The sequence below is a fragment of the Coregonus clupeaformis genome, chromosome 27 (genome assembly GCF_020615455.1).
Source record: "Coregonus clupeaformis isolate EN_2021a chromosome 27, ASM2061545v1, whole genome shotgun sequence".
In the NCBI taxonomy this organism is placed as follows: domain Eukaryota; kingdom Metazoa; phylum Chordata; class Actinopteri; order Salmoniformes; family Salmonidae; genus Coregonus; species Coregonus clupeaformis.
The window spans coordinates 24,867,243-24,886,027 of NC_059218.1; positions in this window are offsets into that span (position 1 = coordinate 24,867,243).

An 18,785-nucleotide genomic window follows, 5' to 3' on the forward strand; every position below is an offset into this window, starting at 1 on the left:
GCTGTACATTTCAATGAAGCATGGTGAAGCCCCAAAATTGCCCTCGCTAGAAGCCTGTGTTTCAGACATAAGGAAGTGGATGGCTGAAAACTTTTTTACTTTTAAACTCGGACAAAACAGAGATGCTTGTTCTAGGTCCCAAGAAACAAAGAGATCTTCTGTTAAATCTGACAATTCATCTTGATGGTTGTAAAGTCGTCTCAAATAAAACTGTGAAGGACCTAGGCGTTACTCTTGACCCTGATCTCTCTTTTTGACGAACATATCAAGACTGTTTCAAGGACAGCTTTTTTCCATCTACGTAACATTGCAAAAATCAGAAATTTTCTGTCCAAAAATGATGCAGAAAAATTAATCCATGCATTTGTTACTTCTAGGTTAGACTACTGCAATGCTCTATTTTCCGGCTACCCGGATAAAGCACTAAATAAACTTCAGTTAGTGCTAAATACGGCTGCTAGAATCCTGACTAGAACCAAGAAATTTGATCATATTACTCCAGTGCTAGCTTCCCTACACTGGCTTCCTGTTAAGGCAAGGGCTGATTTCAAGGTTTTACTGTTAACCTATAAAGCGTTACATGGGCTTGCTCCTACCTATCTTTCCGAGTTGGTCCTGCCGTACATACCAATACGTACGCTACGGTCACAAGACGCAGGCCTCCTAATTGTCCCTAGAATTTCTAAGCAAACAGCGGGAGGCAGGGCTTTCTCCTATAGATCTCCATTTTTATGGAACAGTCTGCCTACCCATGTGAGAGACGCAGACTCGGTCTCAACCTTTAAGTCTTTACTGAAGACTTATCTCTTCAGTAGGTCATATGATTGAGTGTAGTCTGGCCCAGGAGTGTGAAGGTGAACGGAAAGGCTGGAGCAACGAACAGCCCTTGCTGTCTCTGCCGGGCCGGTTCCCCTCTCCACTGGGGTTCTCTGCCTCTAACCCTGTTGCAGGGGCTGAGTCACTGGCCTGCTGGTGCTCTTTCATGCCGTCCCTGGGGGGTGCGTCACTTGAGTGGGTTGAGTTACTGACGTGATCTTCCTGTCTGGGTTGGCGCCCTCCCCCCTTGGTTTGTGCTGTGGTGGAGACCTCTGTGGGCTATACTCGGCCTTGTCTCAGGATTGTAAGTTGGTGGTTGGGGATATCCCTCTAGTGGTGCGGGGGCTGTGCTTTGGCGGAGTGGGTGGGGTTATATCCTTCCTGTTTGGCCCTGTCCGGGGTTTCTTCGGATGGGGCCACAGTGTCTCCGGACCGCTCCTGTCTCAGCCTCCAGTATTTATGCTGCAGTAGTTTATGTGTCGGGGGGCTGGGGTTAGTTGGTTATACCTGGAGTACTTCTCCTGTCTTATCCAGTGTCCTGTGTGAATTTAAGTATGCTCTCTCTAATTCTCTCGTTCTCTCTTTCTCTCTGAGAACCTGAGCCCTAGGACCATACGTCAGGACTACCGGGCATGATGACACCTTGCTGTCCCCAGTCCGCCTGGCCTTGCTGCTATTCCAGTTTCAACTGTTCTGCCTGCGGCTACGAAACCCCTACCTGTCCCAGACCTGCTGTTTTCAACTCTAAATGATCGGCTATGAAAAGCCAACTGAGAGACCTGAGCCCTAGGACCATACGCCGGGACTACCGGCCGTGGTGACTCCTTGCTGTCCCCAGTCCGCCTGGCCTTGCTGCTATTCCAGTTTAAACTGTTCTGCCTGCGGTTATGGAACCCCTACCTGTCCCAGACCTGCTGTTTTAAACTCTAATGATCGGCTATGAAAAGCCAACTGAGATTTATTCCTGATTATTATTTGACCATGCTTGTCACTTATGAACATTTTTGAACATCTTGGCATGGTTCTGTTATAATCTCCACCCGGCACAGCCAGAAGAGGACTGGCCACCCCTCATAGCCTGGTTCCTCTCTAGGTTTCTTCCTAGGTTTTGCCTTTCTAGGGAGTTTTTCCTAGCCACCGTGCTTCTACACCTGCATTACTAGCTGTTTGGGGTTTTAGGCTGGGTTTCTGTACAGCACTTCGAGATATTAGCTGATGTAAGAAGGGCTATATAAAATAAAATTGATTGATTGACACCCATATGGTAGAATCCAGTCAGTAAGGTTGACCTATATCTGATCTGTTTTTGTCAACTCAACCAAGTTAACCCAGATGATACACTCTTTGGGGGCAAGTGCTAGCAACAACATTGAGTGGAGATTTTGAAGAGTGTGCATTCACAGGTAGGTAATTAGAGCCTATTGAGCCTCCAACCTTTCTAATCTTGGACACCCAGTGCATCTGTCCACGAGAGATTTACAACCTTGTGACAGTTGTTACTGAATCGGATGCAGCTGAGAAGAAACAAAACCCTAAATTGGTGAATGGAAACTTGCCCACTTGTAACAAGCATGGTAACAAGCCACCAATTACCACAAGTTAGTTACATGTTGTTATTACAGTGTAACTATGAGTTATTACAATTAACTACAATACTTGTTACAGTGTAATTACACATGTGACAACCTTTTTTGTTCTGACTGTGCTATACAGGATTATCTGAAGGTTGGAGCACATAAGATTACATTAATAATGTGGTTAATACATGCACATTGAAATGCAATCTGTTGCTATGCAGTACCGGTACCTCGAAGTGCTTTCTGACCTACCACATTTTACACATAACTTGTTTCCTTTCTTGACAGTTTTTACAGTTATTTTATTGATTCAATTTCACTTAACTCCATCCACCAATAGATGATCATATTCCTTTACTATGATGAACAATGCCAAAACCAGTGTATTAGAAATCAGCCATGCATTAGAATGAACCTTTAAAAGGGAATTTATATATCATGTGTTAATACAACATTCATAACATACCTAGACATAATGCTTTGATTAAGTTGAGTTCTCAGCTCCCCATGGTCTCTTCCACAGGCAATAACATGGTAAATATATCTGCATTAAACTGTAAAGGGGTTGCTGTGAATTTGACAGTAACTTACAGGCAGCTAGTGGTACAGTGGGGAAAAAAGTATTTAGTCAGCCACCAATTGTGCAAGTTCTCCCACTTAAAAAGATGAGAGAGGCCTGTAATTTTCATCATAGGTACACGTCAACTATGACAGACAAATTGAGGAAAAAAATCCAGAAAATCCCATTGTAGGATTTTTTAATGAATTTATTTGCAAATTATGGTGGAAAATAAGTATTTGGTCACCTACAAACAAGCAAGATTTCTGGCTCTCACAGACCTGTAACTTCTTCTTTCAGAGGCTCCTCTGTCCTCCACTCGTTACCTGTATTAATGGCACCTGTTTGAACTTGTTATCAGTATAAAATACACCTGTCCACAACCTCAAACAGTCACACTCCAAACTTCACAATGGCCAAGACCAAAGAGCTGTCAAAGGACACCAAAAACAAAATTGTAGACCTGCACCAGGCTGGGAAGACTGAATCTGCAATAGGTAAGCAGCTTGGTTTGAAGAAATCAACTGTGGGAGCAATTATTAGGAAATGGAAGACATACAAGACCACTGATAATCTCCCTCGATCTGGGGCTCCACGCAAGATCTCACCCCGTGGGGTCAAAATGATCACAAGAACGGTGAGCAAAAATCCCAGAACCACACGGGGGGGACCTAGTGAATGACCTGCAGAGAGCTGGGACCAAAGTAACAAAGCCAACCATCAGTAACACACTACGCCGCCAGGGACTCAAATCCTGCAGTGCGAGACGTGTCCCCTGCTTAAGCCAGTACATGTCCAGGCCCGTCTGAAGTGCATTTGGATGATCCAGAAGAGGATTGGGAGAATGTCATATGGTCAGATGAAACCAAAATATAACTTTTTGGTAAAAACTCAACTCGTCATGTTTGGAGGACAAAGAATGCTGAGTTGCATCCAAAGAACACCATACCTACTGTGAAGCATGGGGTTGGAAACATCATGCTTTGGGGCTGTTTTTCTGCAAAGGGACCAGGATGACTGATCCGTGTAAAGGAAAGAATGAATGGGGCCATGTATCGTGAGATTTTGAGTGAAACCCTCCTTCCATCAGCAAGGGCATTGAAGATGAAACGTGGCTGGGTCTTTCAGCATGACAATGATCCCAAACACACCGCCCGGGCAACGAAGGAGTGGCTTCGTAAGAAGCATTTCAAGGTCCTGGAGTGGCCTAGCCAGTCTCCAGATCTCAACCCCATAGAAAATCTTTGGAGGGAGTTGAAAGTCTGTGTTGCCCAGCGACAGCCCCAAAACATCACTGCTCTAGAGGAGATCTGCATGGAGGAATGGGCCAAAATACCAGCAACAGTGTGTGAAAACCTTGTGAAGACTTACAGAAAACGTTTGACCTGTGTCATTGCCAACAAAGGGTATATAACAAAGTATTGAGAAACTTTTGTTATTGACCAAATACTTATTTTCCACCATCATATGCCAATAAATTCATTAAAAATCCTACAATGTGATTTTCTGGATTTTTTTTTCTCATTTTGTCTGTCATAGTTGACGTGTACCTATGATGAAAATTACAGGCCTCTCTCATCTTTTTAAGTGGGAGAACTTGCACAATTGGTGGCTGACTAAATACTTTTTTTCCCCACTGTAAGTAAGATACTGTATTTCATATTGCAGTACAACTACTGTAATCTAAACACAGTATCAAAGCAAGTACTGTGTGACACACAGTAAAATACCAGAGAATGGACTGTAATATACAGTAAAAAAAAAAAAAAAAAAGTTTACGGTACTGTAATTGTAAAGAAATTCATGAATTAATGGATGAGCGAATGAAATTAATTGAGGGGAGATGGAGTTTGTATTTCACAGTATTTTACTGTAATGGGATTGGTGCAAGCAGCTTGGCTGCTAGGTAATGTGTTTACACATTACAGCATATCAATTAATATTTGGTGGTTTTTATCACTTGCACATCTAGAGGCCTTAACAAAGGCTTCCAAACTGGCAGTGACTACAGGGAAAAACAGATCAAAAGGAAATGGCAAAATGCTCAACAGTTAAAGATTTAAGACTTGCTGCCAATCCAATCTTGCCCGACGACTCACCCTGAATTTATTTCCGTTGCTCTATCGATCATTATGTACAGTGCCTTCAGAAAGTATTCATACCCCTTGACTTATTCCACATTTTGTTGTGTTACAGCCTGAATTCAAATGGATTAAATATATTTGTGTATCTTACCCATCTACACACAATACCCCATAATGACAACGTGAGGACATGTTTTTAGAAATGTTGGGAAATTTGGCGAAAATTTAACACAAACATATCTAATTTACATAAGTATTCACACCCCTGAGTCAATACATGTTAGAATCACATTTGGCAGCGATTACAGCTGTGAGTCTATCTGGGTAAGTCTCTAAGAGCTTTGCAAATCTGGATTGTACAATATTTGCCCATTATTCTTTTCAAAATTCTTCAAGCTCTGTCAAACTGGTTGTTGATCATTGCTAAACAACCATTTTCAAGTCTTGCCATATATTTTTAAGCAGATTTAAGTCAAAACAGTAACTCGGCATGCAGGATCTTTCACTGTCTTCTTGGTAAGCAACTCCAGTGTAGATTTGGCCTTGTGTTTTAGGTTATTGTCCTGCTGAAAGGTTAGTTCATCTCCCAGTGTCTGATGGAAAGCAGACTGAACCAGGTTTTCCTCTAGGATTTTGCCTGTGCTTAGCTCCATTCTGTTAATTTTTTATCCCCAAAACTCCCCAGTCCTTAATGATTACAAGCATACCTACAGCATGATGCAGCCACCACTATGCTTGAAATTATGGAGAGTGGTACTCAGTAATGTTTTGTATTGGATTTGCCAAAAACAAAACACTTTGTATTCAGAAAAAAAAGTAAATTGCTTTGCCACATTTTTTGCAGTATTACTTTTGTGCCTTGTTGCAAACAGGATGTATGTTTTGAAATATTTGTATTCTGTACAGGCTTCCTTCTTTTCACTCTGTCAATTAGGTTAGTATTGTGGAGCAACTACCATGTTGTTGATCCATCCTCAGTTTTCTCCTATCACAGCCAATAACCTCTGTAACTGTTTTAAAGTCACCAATGTCCTCATGGTGAACATAATTCCACTTTGACATTATGGGGTATTGTTTGTAAGCCAGTGACAAAACAGATCTAAATGTAATCAATTTTAAATTCAGGAGGTAACAGCGAAATGTCGAAAAAATCAAGGGGTGTGAATACTTTCTGAAGGCCCTGTCTGAAACTGCCATCCTGTAAGTATTTTGTGTGACTTCAAAATGAGGGGTGTGGTGATACTGATGATTTGTTGCCTCAGATGGTTTGTTTACATAGCAGGTTAGGATAATTAACATGGCAGGTTAGGTGAATTTGCATGGCAGGTTAGGAGAACTAATACAGCAGGTTAGGTGAATTAACATAACAGGTTAGGAGAATGAAGTTACGGTTAGGAAAAGGATTGAGGGTTAGGCTTAGCTACAATGCTACAGTTGTCAACAACTGTTGTCCCCAACGCAACCAATTTATGTAGCTGTAGGCTTACTCCATCTAGCCACAATAGTGGAAATGCAAACAAACCAACTGTGGCGAACAAATCATCAGTATCATAACACCGGAGCCAGTGGTGTATTGCGGGCATTGTGTATACTCACTTCTTAATCCCCATTATGTGTATCAATGTAGTGTAGTGGAGGTACAGTGAGGGAAAAAAGTATTTGATCCCCTGCTGATTTTGTACGTTTGCCCACTGACAAAGACATGATCAGTCTATAATTTCAATGGTAGGTTTATTTGAACAGTGAGAGACAGAATAACAACAAAAAATCCAGAAAAACAAATGTCAAAAATGTTATAAATTGATTTGCCTTTTAATGAGGGAAATAAGTATTTGACCCCTCTGCAAAACATGACTTAGTACTTGGTGGCAAAACCCTTGTTGGCAATCACAGAGGTCAGACATTTCTTGTAGTTGGCCACCAGGTTTGCACACATCTCAGGAGGGATTTTGTCCCACTCCTCTTTGCAGATCTTCTCAAAGTCATTAAGGTTTCGAGCCTGCTGTTTGGCAACTCGAACCTTCAGCTCCCTCCACAGATGTTTTATGGGATTAAGGTCTGGAGACTGGCTAGGCCACTCCAGGACCTTAATGTTCTTATTCTTGAGCCACTCCTTTGTTGCCTTGGCTGTGTGTTTTGGGTCATTGTCATGCTGGAATACCCATCCACAACCCATTTTCAATGCCCTGGCTGAGGGAAGGAGGTTCTCACCCAAGATTTGACGGTACATTGCCCCGTCCATCGTCCCTTTGACGCGGTGAAGTTGTCCTGTCCCCTTAGCAGAAAAACACCCCCAAAGCATAATGTTTCCACCTCCATTTTTGACGGTGGGGATGGTGTTCTTGGGGTCATAGGCAGCATTCCTCCTCCTCCAAACACGGTGAGTTGAGTTGATGCCAAAGAGCTCGATTTTGGTCTCATCTGACCACAACACTTTCACCCAGTTCTCCTCTGAATCATTCAGATGTTCATTGGCAAACTTCAGACGGGCCTGTATATGTGCTTTCTTGAGCAGGGGGACCCTGCGGGCGCTGCAGGATTTCAGTCCTTCACGGCATAGTGTGTTACCAATTGTTTTCTTGGTGACTATGGTCCCAGCTGCCTTGAGATCATTGACAAGATCCTCCCGAGTAGTTCTGGGCTGATTCCTCACCGTTCTCATGATCATTGCAACTCCACGAGGTGAGATCTTGCATGGAGCCCCTGGCCGAGGGAGATTGACAGTTATTTTGTGTTTCTTCCATTTGCGAATAATCGCACCAACTATTGTCACCTTCTCACCAAGCTGCTTGGCGATGGTTTTGTAGCCCATTCCAGCCTTGTGTAGGTCTTCAATCTTGTCCCTGACATCCTTGGAGAGCTCTTTGGTCTTGGCCATGGTGGAGTGTTTGGAATCTGATTGATTGATTGCTTCTGTGGTCAGGTGTCTTTTATACAGGCAACAAACTGAGATTAGGAGCACTCCCTTTAAGAGTGTGCTCCTAATCTCAGCTCGTTACCTGTATAAAAGACACCTGGGAGCCAGAAATCTTTCTGATTGAGAGGGGGTCAAATACTTATTTCCCTCATTAAAATTCAAATCAATTTATAACGTTTTGACATGCGTTTTTCTGGATTTTTTTGTTGTTATTCTGTCTCTCACTGTTCAAATAAACCTACCATTAAAATTATAGACTGATCATTTCTTTGTCAGTGGGCAAACGTACAAAATCAGCAGGGGATCAAATACTTTATTCCCTCACTGTATATGCTGTATCAATAAATAAGGCTGATGGAACAGATCAGAATATTTAGTTTAAAATGTTGATAAACTATTATTTCTTCCCATTCTAGGCGCAGCAATGTGCACATGGTACGCCTACGCGCGAATATTCCAAAATGCAATTTTCAGGAAAACATATTTCTAAAATTCGCACCGCACAGTTTCATAGACAGAGATGGAAATATCAGTTAGAAATGTAGAAAGAGGGAGATCTAAAGATGCCGCAACTATCATCGGTTGCTAATATGACTAGGTTAATGCCTTTGGCTGCTAGACAATGAAAGAAAGTTGAATGAAAACCAATAGAACAGGAGAACGCATGAGTCCTTTAAAAATAATTGCTTCCATGTTTCTATGGTGGGATTTTGTGTAAGACGTGCCTCATAATATGAAGTAAAACGTCCAGGTTTCAAACAATTAAGGAACAGGGAAAATATAGTGATGGTAATGATAGTCCTAACTGTCTTCTGGTAGATGGAAAGGCTTTCCCAAAAACCTTCTCAATTAAATGTTAACTCGCTATAAAGTAGCCTATGCCTACCTAGCAGAATGATATCATGATGACTTGCATCAATCCAGTGGCCATTTGTTTTGCAAATTCCATTTAATGTGCTACAGAAACATCACTAACCAAACAACAGTGCTAGGTGCCTGTGCACTTGAATTAAAGGGTAACTACACTAAAAACTCTACATTTCTTAGATTTTTCCCATACCTCAAAAGTGTTCTCCTGGTGTGGTTTAAGCATTGTTATGGACTTAGAAAAACTACCAAATTGGATGTTCTATTAAAAATGTGTGACTTTGAGAGCAGAAACTTGTGAATTTCTGATTCAGTTGACAGCCTCATTTATCTGTTTCAATAGTAGGCCTACTATTAGTCCACTTGCACAGTACAGGGTTGGCTTGACTGTGAAATACCCATATGGTTGGTGGGCCATTTGCACTACACGACTGGCCGGAGCGATGTGGATGGGTAGCCAGGAAAACTCCAATCTGTCCCCTATACATTTTACATTGATGGGGCACTACTACCACATACCAGTTAAATTGGTACAGCATTCTCACTAACGGACGCAATAAATGAGGCACGACTCAAAATATGTTAATGAACCAGAAACAACCATACCATGCACCCACTAGTGGCCAATATGATGGCGCCGATAGACATGGTCACCCTGTTCATGGCTCCTAATGTCACGTCTCCTCCCGTTGCTCCCCTCCGGCGCTCTGATTCGCCGGTCTACTGAGCCACCGGTCTGAGTGCACCACCTCAGCAACACCGGAATGGAAACCCAACGCACCCTAATCACCTCCAGCGCACCTGCACCTATTTAGCCCTGGACTGTTTTGGATGATGTTGTGTGTGATTGTTTAGCTTCGTGTCGTTTACTCTATCTTTGTTATTTCTCTTGCTCATTGTTAAGTAAACCTTGACCTTGTTAATTCCTGCGTCTGCGTCCTGCCTCTTTGTATATTCAGTACGGGTCACACTTAAGCAACTTTGCAGTACTTCTTTGTTTTTGTTATTTCTCACATAATTAGCTCAGAACATCCTTTGCACTATTACATACAGCCGGAAATTAATTTAGGATATTAGAGTGCCGGTAACTCACCAGCATTTCAACCAGAAATAAGACTTTCCTGAATTGGACCCTTTGTTCATACCACCCAAGGCAATTTTACTTATCCCAGAGTCTGACTCAGGAGGCGTGCATACCATCCACCGATTCCGAGTATATTACTCACTAATGTTCAGTCCCTGTACAATAAAGTAGACGAGCTCAGGGCGAGGATCTCCTTCCAGAGAGACATCAGGGACTGTAACATACTCTGTTTCACGGAATCATGGCTCTCTCCGGATATACTGTCCCCATCCATACAGCCAGCTGGGTTCTCAGTACATCGCACTGACAGGAATAAAGAACTCTCCAGGAAAAAGAAAGGCGGATGTCACGACTTCCTCCGAAGCTGCCGCCTCTCCTTGTTCGGGCAGGCTTCAGCGTTCGTCATCACCGGCCTTCTAGCTACTGCTGCTCCTCATCTCATCATTCCATTTGTTTTGTCTTAATTATTACCCACACCTGGTTCATATCCCCTCATCAGTACCTGTATATGTGTTCCCTCTGCCCCCTTGTCTTTGTGTGTGATTGTTTATTGTGAGATTAGAGAAGCTCAGTGGAGCTCCTAGTATTTTGTATCGCCAGGATATTTCCCAGTGTGCCTTGTTGTTCCAGTGCGCAAAACACTGGAGTGTTATGACGCTTTACTGCGTAACTTTGTGTTGCGGAATAAATCCTGTTATTCTGTGATTTACCCTCCTGCGCCTGACTCCTTTGAAATCACTCATCACAACAGAGGTGTATGTTTCATGATTAACTACTCATGGTGTGATTGTAGTAACTTACAGGAACTCAAGTCCTTTTGTTCACCCGACCTAGAATACATCACAATCAAATGCCGACTGCATTACCTCCTGAGATAATTATCTTCGGTCATCGTCACAGCCGTGTATATTCCCTCTCAAGCCGATACCACGACAGCTCTCATGGAACTACACTGGACTTCGTGCAAACTGGAAACCATATATCCTGAGGCCACTTTTATTGTAACTGGGGACTTTAGTAAAGCAAATCTTAGGAAAATGCTACCAAAGTTTTATCAACACATTGCATGCGCCACTCGCGCATCAAAAACTATTGATCAATGCTACTCTCCCTTCTGGGATGGTTACAAGGCCCTCCCCCACCCTCCATTCGGCAAATCAGATCACACCTCAATCCTGCTCCTCCCTTCCTATAGGTAGACACTCAAACAGGAAGTACCCGTGGTAAGGACTGTTCAACACTGGTCTGACCAATCGGAATCCATGCTTCAAGATTGTTTTGATCACGCATAATGGGATATGTTCCAGGTTGCCTCTGAGATTAACATTGACATACAGTTGAAGTCGGAAGTTTACATACACCTTAGCCAAATACATTTAAACTCTGTTTTTCACAATTCCTGACATTTAACCCTACTAAAAATTCCTTGTCTTAGGTCAGTTAGGATCACCACTTTATTTTAAGAATGTGAAATGTCGGAATAATAGTAGAGAGAATGATTTATTTCAGCTTTTATTTCTTTCATCACATTCCCAGTGGGTCAGAAGTTTACATACACTCAATTAGTATTTGGTAGCGTAGCCCATTCCTCCTGACAGAGCTGATGTAACTGAGTCAGGTTTGTAGGCCTCCTTGCTCGCACACGCTTTTTCAGTTCTGCCCACAAATGTTATATAAGATTGAGGTCAGGGCTTTGTGATGGCCACTCCAATACCTTGACTTTGTTGTCCTTAAGCCATTTTGCCACAACCTTGGACGTATACTTGGGGTCATTGTTCATTTGGAAGACCCATTTACGACCAAGCTATAACTTCCTGACTGATGTCTTGAGATGTTGCTTCAATATATCCACGTAATTTTCCTTCCTCATGATGTCATCTATTTTGTGAAGTGCACCAGTCCCTCCTGCAGCAAAGCACCCCTACAGCACGATGCTGCCACCCCCGTGCTTCACGGTTGGGATGGTGTTCTTCGGCTTGCAAGATATCCCCTTTTTCCTCCAAACATAACGATGGTCATTATGGCCAAACAGTTCTATTTTTGTTTCATCAGAACAGAGGACATTTCTCCAAAAAGTACGATCTTTGTCCCCATGTGCAGTTGCAAACCGTAGTCTGGCTTTTTTATGGCGGTTTTGGAGCAGTGGCTTCTTCCTTGCTGAGCGGCCTTTCAGGTTATGTCGATATAGGACTCGTTTTACTGTGGATATAGATTATTTTGTACCTGTTTCCTCCAGCATCTTCACAAGGTCCTTTGCTGTTGTTCTGGGATTGATTTGCACTTTTCGCACCAAAGTAGGTTCATCTCTGGGAGACAGATCGCGTCTCCTTCCTGAGCGGTATGATGGCTGCGTGGTCCCATGGTGTTTATACTTGCGTACTATTGTTTGTACAGATGAACGTGGTACCTTCAGATGTTTGGAAATTGCTCCCAAGGATGAACCAGACTTGTGGAGGTCTTTTTTTTCTGAGGTCTTGGCTGATTTCTTTTGATTTTCCCATGATGTCAAGTAAAGAGGCACTGAGTTTGAAGGTAGGCCTTGAAATACATCCACAGGTACACCTCCAATTGACTCAAATGATGTCAATTAGCCTATCAGAAGCTTCCAAGCTGTTTAAAGGCACAGTCAACTTAGTGCATGTAAACCTCTGACCCACTGGAATTGTGATACAGTGAAGTATATGTGAAATAATCTGTCTGTAAACAATTGTTGGAAAAATTACTTGTGTAGTGCACAAAGTAAATGTCCTAACCGACTTGCCAAAACTATAGTTTGTTAACAAGAAATGTGTGGAGTGGTTGAAAAACAAGTTTTAATGACTCCAACCTAAGTGTATGTAAACTTCCGACTTCAACTGTATACATTGAGTTCATCAGGAAGTATATAGGGGATGTTGTTCCCACTGTGACGATTAAAACCTATCCAAACCAAAAACCTTGAATAGATGGAAGCATTCGCGCAAAACCGCTCCCGTGGACTGTGAGCTCTCGTTCTCCGTGGCCGACATGAGTAAGACATTTATGCATGTTAACCCTCACAAGGCTGCCGGCCCAGACAGCATTCCTAGCCGCATCCTTAGAGCATGCGCAGACCAGCTGGCTGGAGTGTTTACGGAAATATTCAATCTCTCCCTATCCCAGTCTGTTGTCCCCATTTGCTTCAAGATGTCCACCATTGTTCCTGTACCCAAGAAAGCGAAGGTAACTGAACTAAATGACTATCGCCCCGTAGCGCTCACTTCTGTCATCATGAAGTGGTTTGAGAGGCTAGTTAAGGATCATATCACCTCCACCTTACCCAACACCCTAGACCAGGGTTCCCCAAGTGGCGGCCCGCAGTGGTTTTAATTGGCCCCCCAAGTTTTATTATTGTTGAATTTTCATTGTTGGACATAAGAAACTGTAAATACACCCGGAAATCGGCTCCACATGATTGACATTTTGGAAATCTGTTCGCAAGTATTTCCGCGCATAATAGAGAGACACATGATCATATACAAATGCAAGCAAGGTTAGAAATTTTACTGAACAAAAATATAAACATAACTATTTCTAAGATTTTACTGAGTTACAGTTCATATAAGGAAATCAGTCTATTGAAATAAATTCATTAGGCCCGAATCTATGGCTTTCACATGACTGGAAATACAGATATGCATCTGTTGGTCACAGATACCTTAAAAAAAAAGGTAAGGGTGTGGATCAGAAAACCAATCAGTATCTGGTGTGACCATAATTTGCCTCATGCAGCGCAACACATATCCTTCGCATGGAGTTGATAAGGCTGTTGATTGTGGCCTGTGGAATGTTGTCCCACTACTCCTCAATGGCTGTGGGAAGTTCCTGGATATTGGCGGGAACTGGACAACCCTGTCGTACATGTCGATCCAGAGCATCCTAAACACGATCAATGGGTGACATGTCTGGTGAGTATGCAGGCCAGGATGGCGCGACAATGGGCCTCAGGATCTCGTCACGTTATCTCTGTGCATTTAAATTGCCATCAATAAAATGCAGTTGTGTTCTTGTATGTAGCTTATGCCTGTCCATACCATAACCCCACCACCACTATGGGGCACTCTGTTCACAACGTTGACATCAGCAAACCGCTCACCCACACGACGCCATACATGCTGTCTGCCATCTGCCCGCCCGGTTCACAGGATTTATCTGTGAAGAGCACACTTCTCCAGCGTGCAAGTGGCCATCGAAGTTGGCCCACTGAAGTCGGTTATGACACCGAACTGCAGTCAGGTCAAGACTCTGGTGAGGATAACGAGCACGCAGATGAGCTTCACTGAGACTATTTCTTACAATTTGTGCAGAAATCCTTCAGTTGTGCAAACCCATAGTTTCATCAACTGTCCAGGTGGCTGGTCTCAGATGATCCCACAGGTGAAGAAGCTGGATGTGGATGTCCTGGGCTGGCGTGGTTAAACGTGGTCTGCAGTTGCGAGGCCGGTTGGAGGTACTGCCAAATTCTCTAAAACGACATTGGAGGCGGATTATGGTAGAGAAATTAACATTACATTCTCTGGCAACAGCTCTGGTGGATATTCCTGCAATCAGCATGCCAATTGCACTCTCCCTCAAAACTTGAGACATCTGTGGCATTGTGTTGGGTGACAAAACTGCACATTTTAGAGTGGCCTTTTATTGTCCTCAGCTCAAGGTAAACCTGTGTAATGATCATGCTGTTTAATCAGCTTCTTGATATGCAACACCTGTCATGAGGATGGATTATCTTGGCAAAGGAGAAATGCTCACTAACATGGATGTAAACAAATTTGTGCACAACATTTGAGAGGGGTAAGCTTGTTGTGCATATGGATCATTTCTGGGATCTTTCATTTCAGCTCATGAAACATGGGACCAACACTTTACATGTTGTGTTTATATTTTTGTTCAGTATATTTTGTTTTAGTCAAATATTATATATGTTTGGGCTTCTTGCAGTCAATTTGCAGTCTACAAATTATTTGTAATTATGTTCCGGCACCCCGACCGCTCAAGAAGAAATCGGCCCGCAGCTGAATGTAGTTGATGATCCCTGCCCTAGACCCACTGCAATTTGCATACCGCTCCAATAGATCCACGGATGACGCAATCGCCATCGCACTGCACACTGCCCTATCCCATCTGGACAAGAGGAATACCTATGTAAGAATGCTGTTCATTGACTACAGCTCAGCCTTCAACACCATAGTAGCCTCCAAGCTCATCATTAAGCAAGGGGTCCTGGGTCTGAACCCAACCCTGTGCAATTGGGTCATGGACTTCTTGATAGGCCGCCCCCAGGTGGTGAAGGCAGGCAACAACACCTCCACTACTCTGATCCTCAACACAGGGGTGTGTGCTCAGCCCCCTCCTGTACTCCCTGTTTACCCATGACTGCGTGGCTACGCATGACTCCAACTCAATCAACTCAAGTTTGCAGACGACACAACAGTGGTAGGCCTGATTACTAACGACTAGACAGCCTACAGGTAGGAGGTGAGGGCCCTGGCGGAGTGGTGCCAGTAAAATAACCTCTCCCTCAATGTCAACAAAACAAAGGAGCTGATTGTGGACTTCAGGAGACAGCAGAGGGAGCTGCAGTGGAGAAGGTGAAAAGCTTCAAGTTCCTCGGTGTACACATCACTGACAATCTGAAATGGTCCACCCACACAGACACTGTGGTGAAGAAGGCGCAACAGAGCCTCTTCAAGCTCAGGAGGCTGAAGATATTTGACTTGGCCCCTAAAACCCTCACAAACTTTTACAGATGCTCCTGTCGGACTGTATCACCGCCTGGTACGGCAACTGCACCATCCGCAACCGCAAGGCTCTCCAGAGGGTGGTGTGGTCTGCCCAACTCGTCACCGGGGGCACACTGCATGCCCTCCATTACATCTACAGCACCCGGTGTCACAGGAAGGCCAAGAAGATCATCAAGGACTTCAGCCAACTGAGACACGGCCTGTTCACCCCGCTACCATCCAGAAGGCGAGGTCAGTACAGCTGCATCAAAGCTGGGACCTAGAGACTGTAAAAACAGCTTCTATTTCAAGGCCAACCTCCTCCCAGTACCCTGCCCTGAACTTTAGTCACTGTCACTAGCCGGCTACCACCAGCTGCTCTATGTACAGTGAGGGAAAAAAGTATTTGATCCCCTGCTGATTTTGTATGTTTGCCCACTGACAAAGACATGATCAGTCGATAATTTTAATGGTAGGTTTATTTGAACAGTGAGAGACAGAATAACAACAACAAAATCCAGAAAAACGCATGTCAAAAATGTTATAAATTGATTAGCATTTTAATGAGGGAAATATATATTTGACCCCTCTGCAAAACATGACTTAGTACTTGGTGGCAACACCCTTGTTGGCAAACACAGAGGTCAGACGTTTCTTGTAGTTGGCCACCAGGTTTGCACATATTTTGTCCCACTCCTCTTTGCAGATCTTCTCCAAGTCATTAAGGTTTCGAGGCTGACATTTGGCAACTCGAACCTTCAGCTCCCTCCACAGATTTTCTATGGGATTAAGGTCTGGAGACTGGCTAGGCCACTCCAGGACCTTAATGTGCTTCTTCTTGAGCCACTCCTTTGTTGCCTTGGCGAAGCATAATGTTTCCACCTCCATGATTGACGGTGGGGATGGTGTTCTTGGGGTCATAGGCAGCATTCCTCCTCCTCCAAACACGGCGAGTTGAGTTGATGCCAAAGAGCTCGATTTTAGTCTCATCTGACCACAACACTTTCACCCAGTTCTCCTCTGAATCATTCAGATGTTCATTGGCAAACTTCAGACGGGCCTGTATATGTGCTTTCTTGAGCAGCGGGACCTTGCGGGCACTGCAGGATTTCAGTCCTTCACGGCGTAGTGTGTTACCAATTGTTTTCTTGGTGACTATGGTCCCAGCTGCCTTGAGATCATTGACAATATCCTCCCGTGTAGTCCTGGGCTGATTCCTCACCGTTCTCATGATCATTGCAACTCCACGAGGTGAGATCTTGCATGGAGCCCCAGGCCGAGGGAGATTGACAGTTCTTTTGTGTTTCTTCCATTTGCGAATAATCGCACCAACTGTTGTCACCTTCTCACCAAGCTGCTTGGCGATGGTCTTGTAGCCCATTCCATCCTTGTGTAGGTCTACAATCTTGTCCCTGACATCCTTGGAGAGCTCTTTGGTCTTGGCCATGGTGGAGAGTTTGGAATCTGATTGATTGATTGCTTCTGTGGACAGGTGTCTTTTATACAGGTAACAAACTGAGATTAGGAGCACTCCCTTTAAGAGAGTGCTCTTAATCTCAGCTCGTTACCTGTATAAAAGACACCTGGGAGCCAGAAATCTTTCTGATTGAGAGGGGGTCAAATAGTTATTTCCCTCTTTAAAATGCAAATCAATTCATAACATTTTTGACATGCGTTTTTCTGGATTTTTTTGCTGTTATTCGGTCTCTCACTGTTCAAATAAACCTACCATTAAAATTATAGACTGATCGTTTCTTTGTCAGTGGGCAAACGTACAAAATCAGCAGGGGATCAAATACTTTTTTCCCTCACTGTACATAGTCATGGAACACTGGTCACTTTAATAATGTTTACATATTGTTTTACCCAGTTCATATGTATATACCGTATTCTAGTCAAGGCCTATCCTATTTAACTATTGCTGTACATATACTATTCTTCAGATATGCTACATATTCTATCCATATACTGTACATATTGTCTATTTGTCCCATCACATACAGTATATATAAAGCTAGCTTCAACAGTGCAGTAATAACTAGCAATAAACCACAATACACACAAATCTCCAGAGTATAAATATATATACAGTACCAGTCAAAGGTTAGGCCACACCTATTCATTCTGTGATGAGGTGGTGTTGAAGGAGTCAGGCGCAGGAGGGTAAATCACAGAATAACAGGCTTTAATCCGCAAAATACAGGTTCACGCAGAAATGTGTCAAACACACTCCAGGGCACAAAACAGGCGCACTGGAAACTACAAGGCACACGGGACAATACTTCCGTCGATACAAAATACACGAGCTCCACCAAGCTCCACCAAGGAACACTTATACAATGACTAATGAGGGAATAAGGACCAGGTGTGTGTGATTGAAGACAAGACAAATGGAGTGATGATAAATGGATCGGCAGTAGCTAGTAAGCCGTTGACGCCGAACGCCGAAACCTGCCCGAACAAGGAGGGGAGGCAGCCTCGGCGGAAGTCGTGACACATTCAAGGGTTTTTCTTTATTTTTTACAATTGTCTAACTTGTAGAATAATAGTGAAGACATCACAACTATGAAATAACACATATGGAATCATGTAGTAACCAAAAAAGTGTTAAACAATATATTTTATATTTAAGATTCTTCAAATAGCCACCCTTTGCCTTGATGACAGCTATGCAGACTCTTGGCTTTCTCTCAACCAGCTTCACCTGGAATGCTTTTCCAACAGTCTTGAAGGAGTTCCCACATATGCTTAGCACTTGCTGGCTGGTTTTCCTTCACTCTGCCGTCGGACTCATCTTAAACCATCTCCATTGGGTTTAGGTCGGGGGATTGTGGAGACCAGGTCATCTGATGCAGCAGTCCATCACTCTCCTTCTTGGTAAAATAGCCCTTACACAGCCTGGAGGTGTGTTGGGTCATTGTCATGTTGAAAAACAATTGATAGTCCCACAAAGCCCAAACCAGATGGGATGGCGTATCGCTGCAGAATGCTGTGGTAGCCATGCTGGTTAAGTGTGCCTTAAATTCTAAATAAATCACAGACAGTGTCACCAGCAAAGCACCACCACACCATAACACCTCCTCCATGCTTTACGGTGGGAACTACACATGCGGAGATCATCCGTTCACCCACACTGCGTCTCA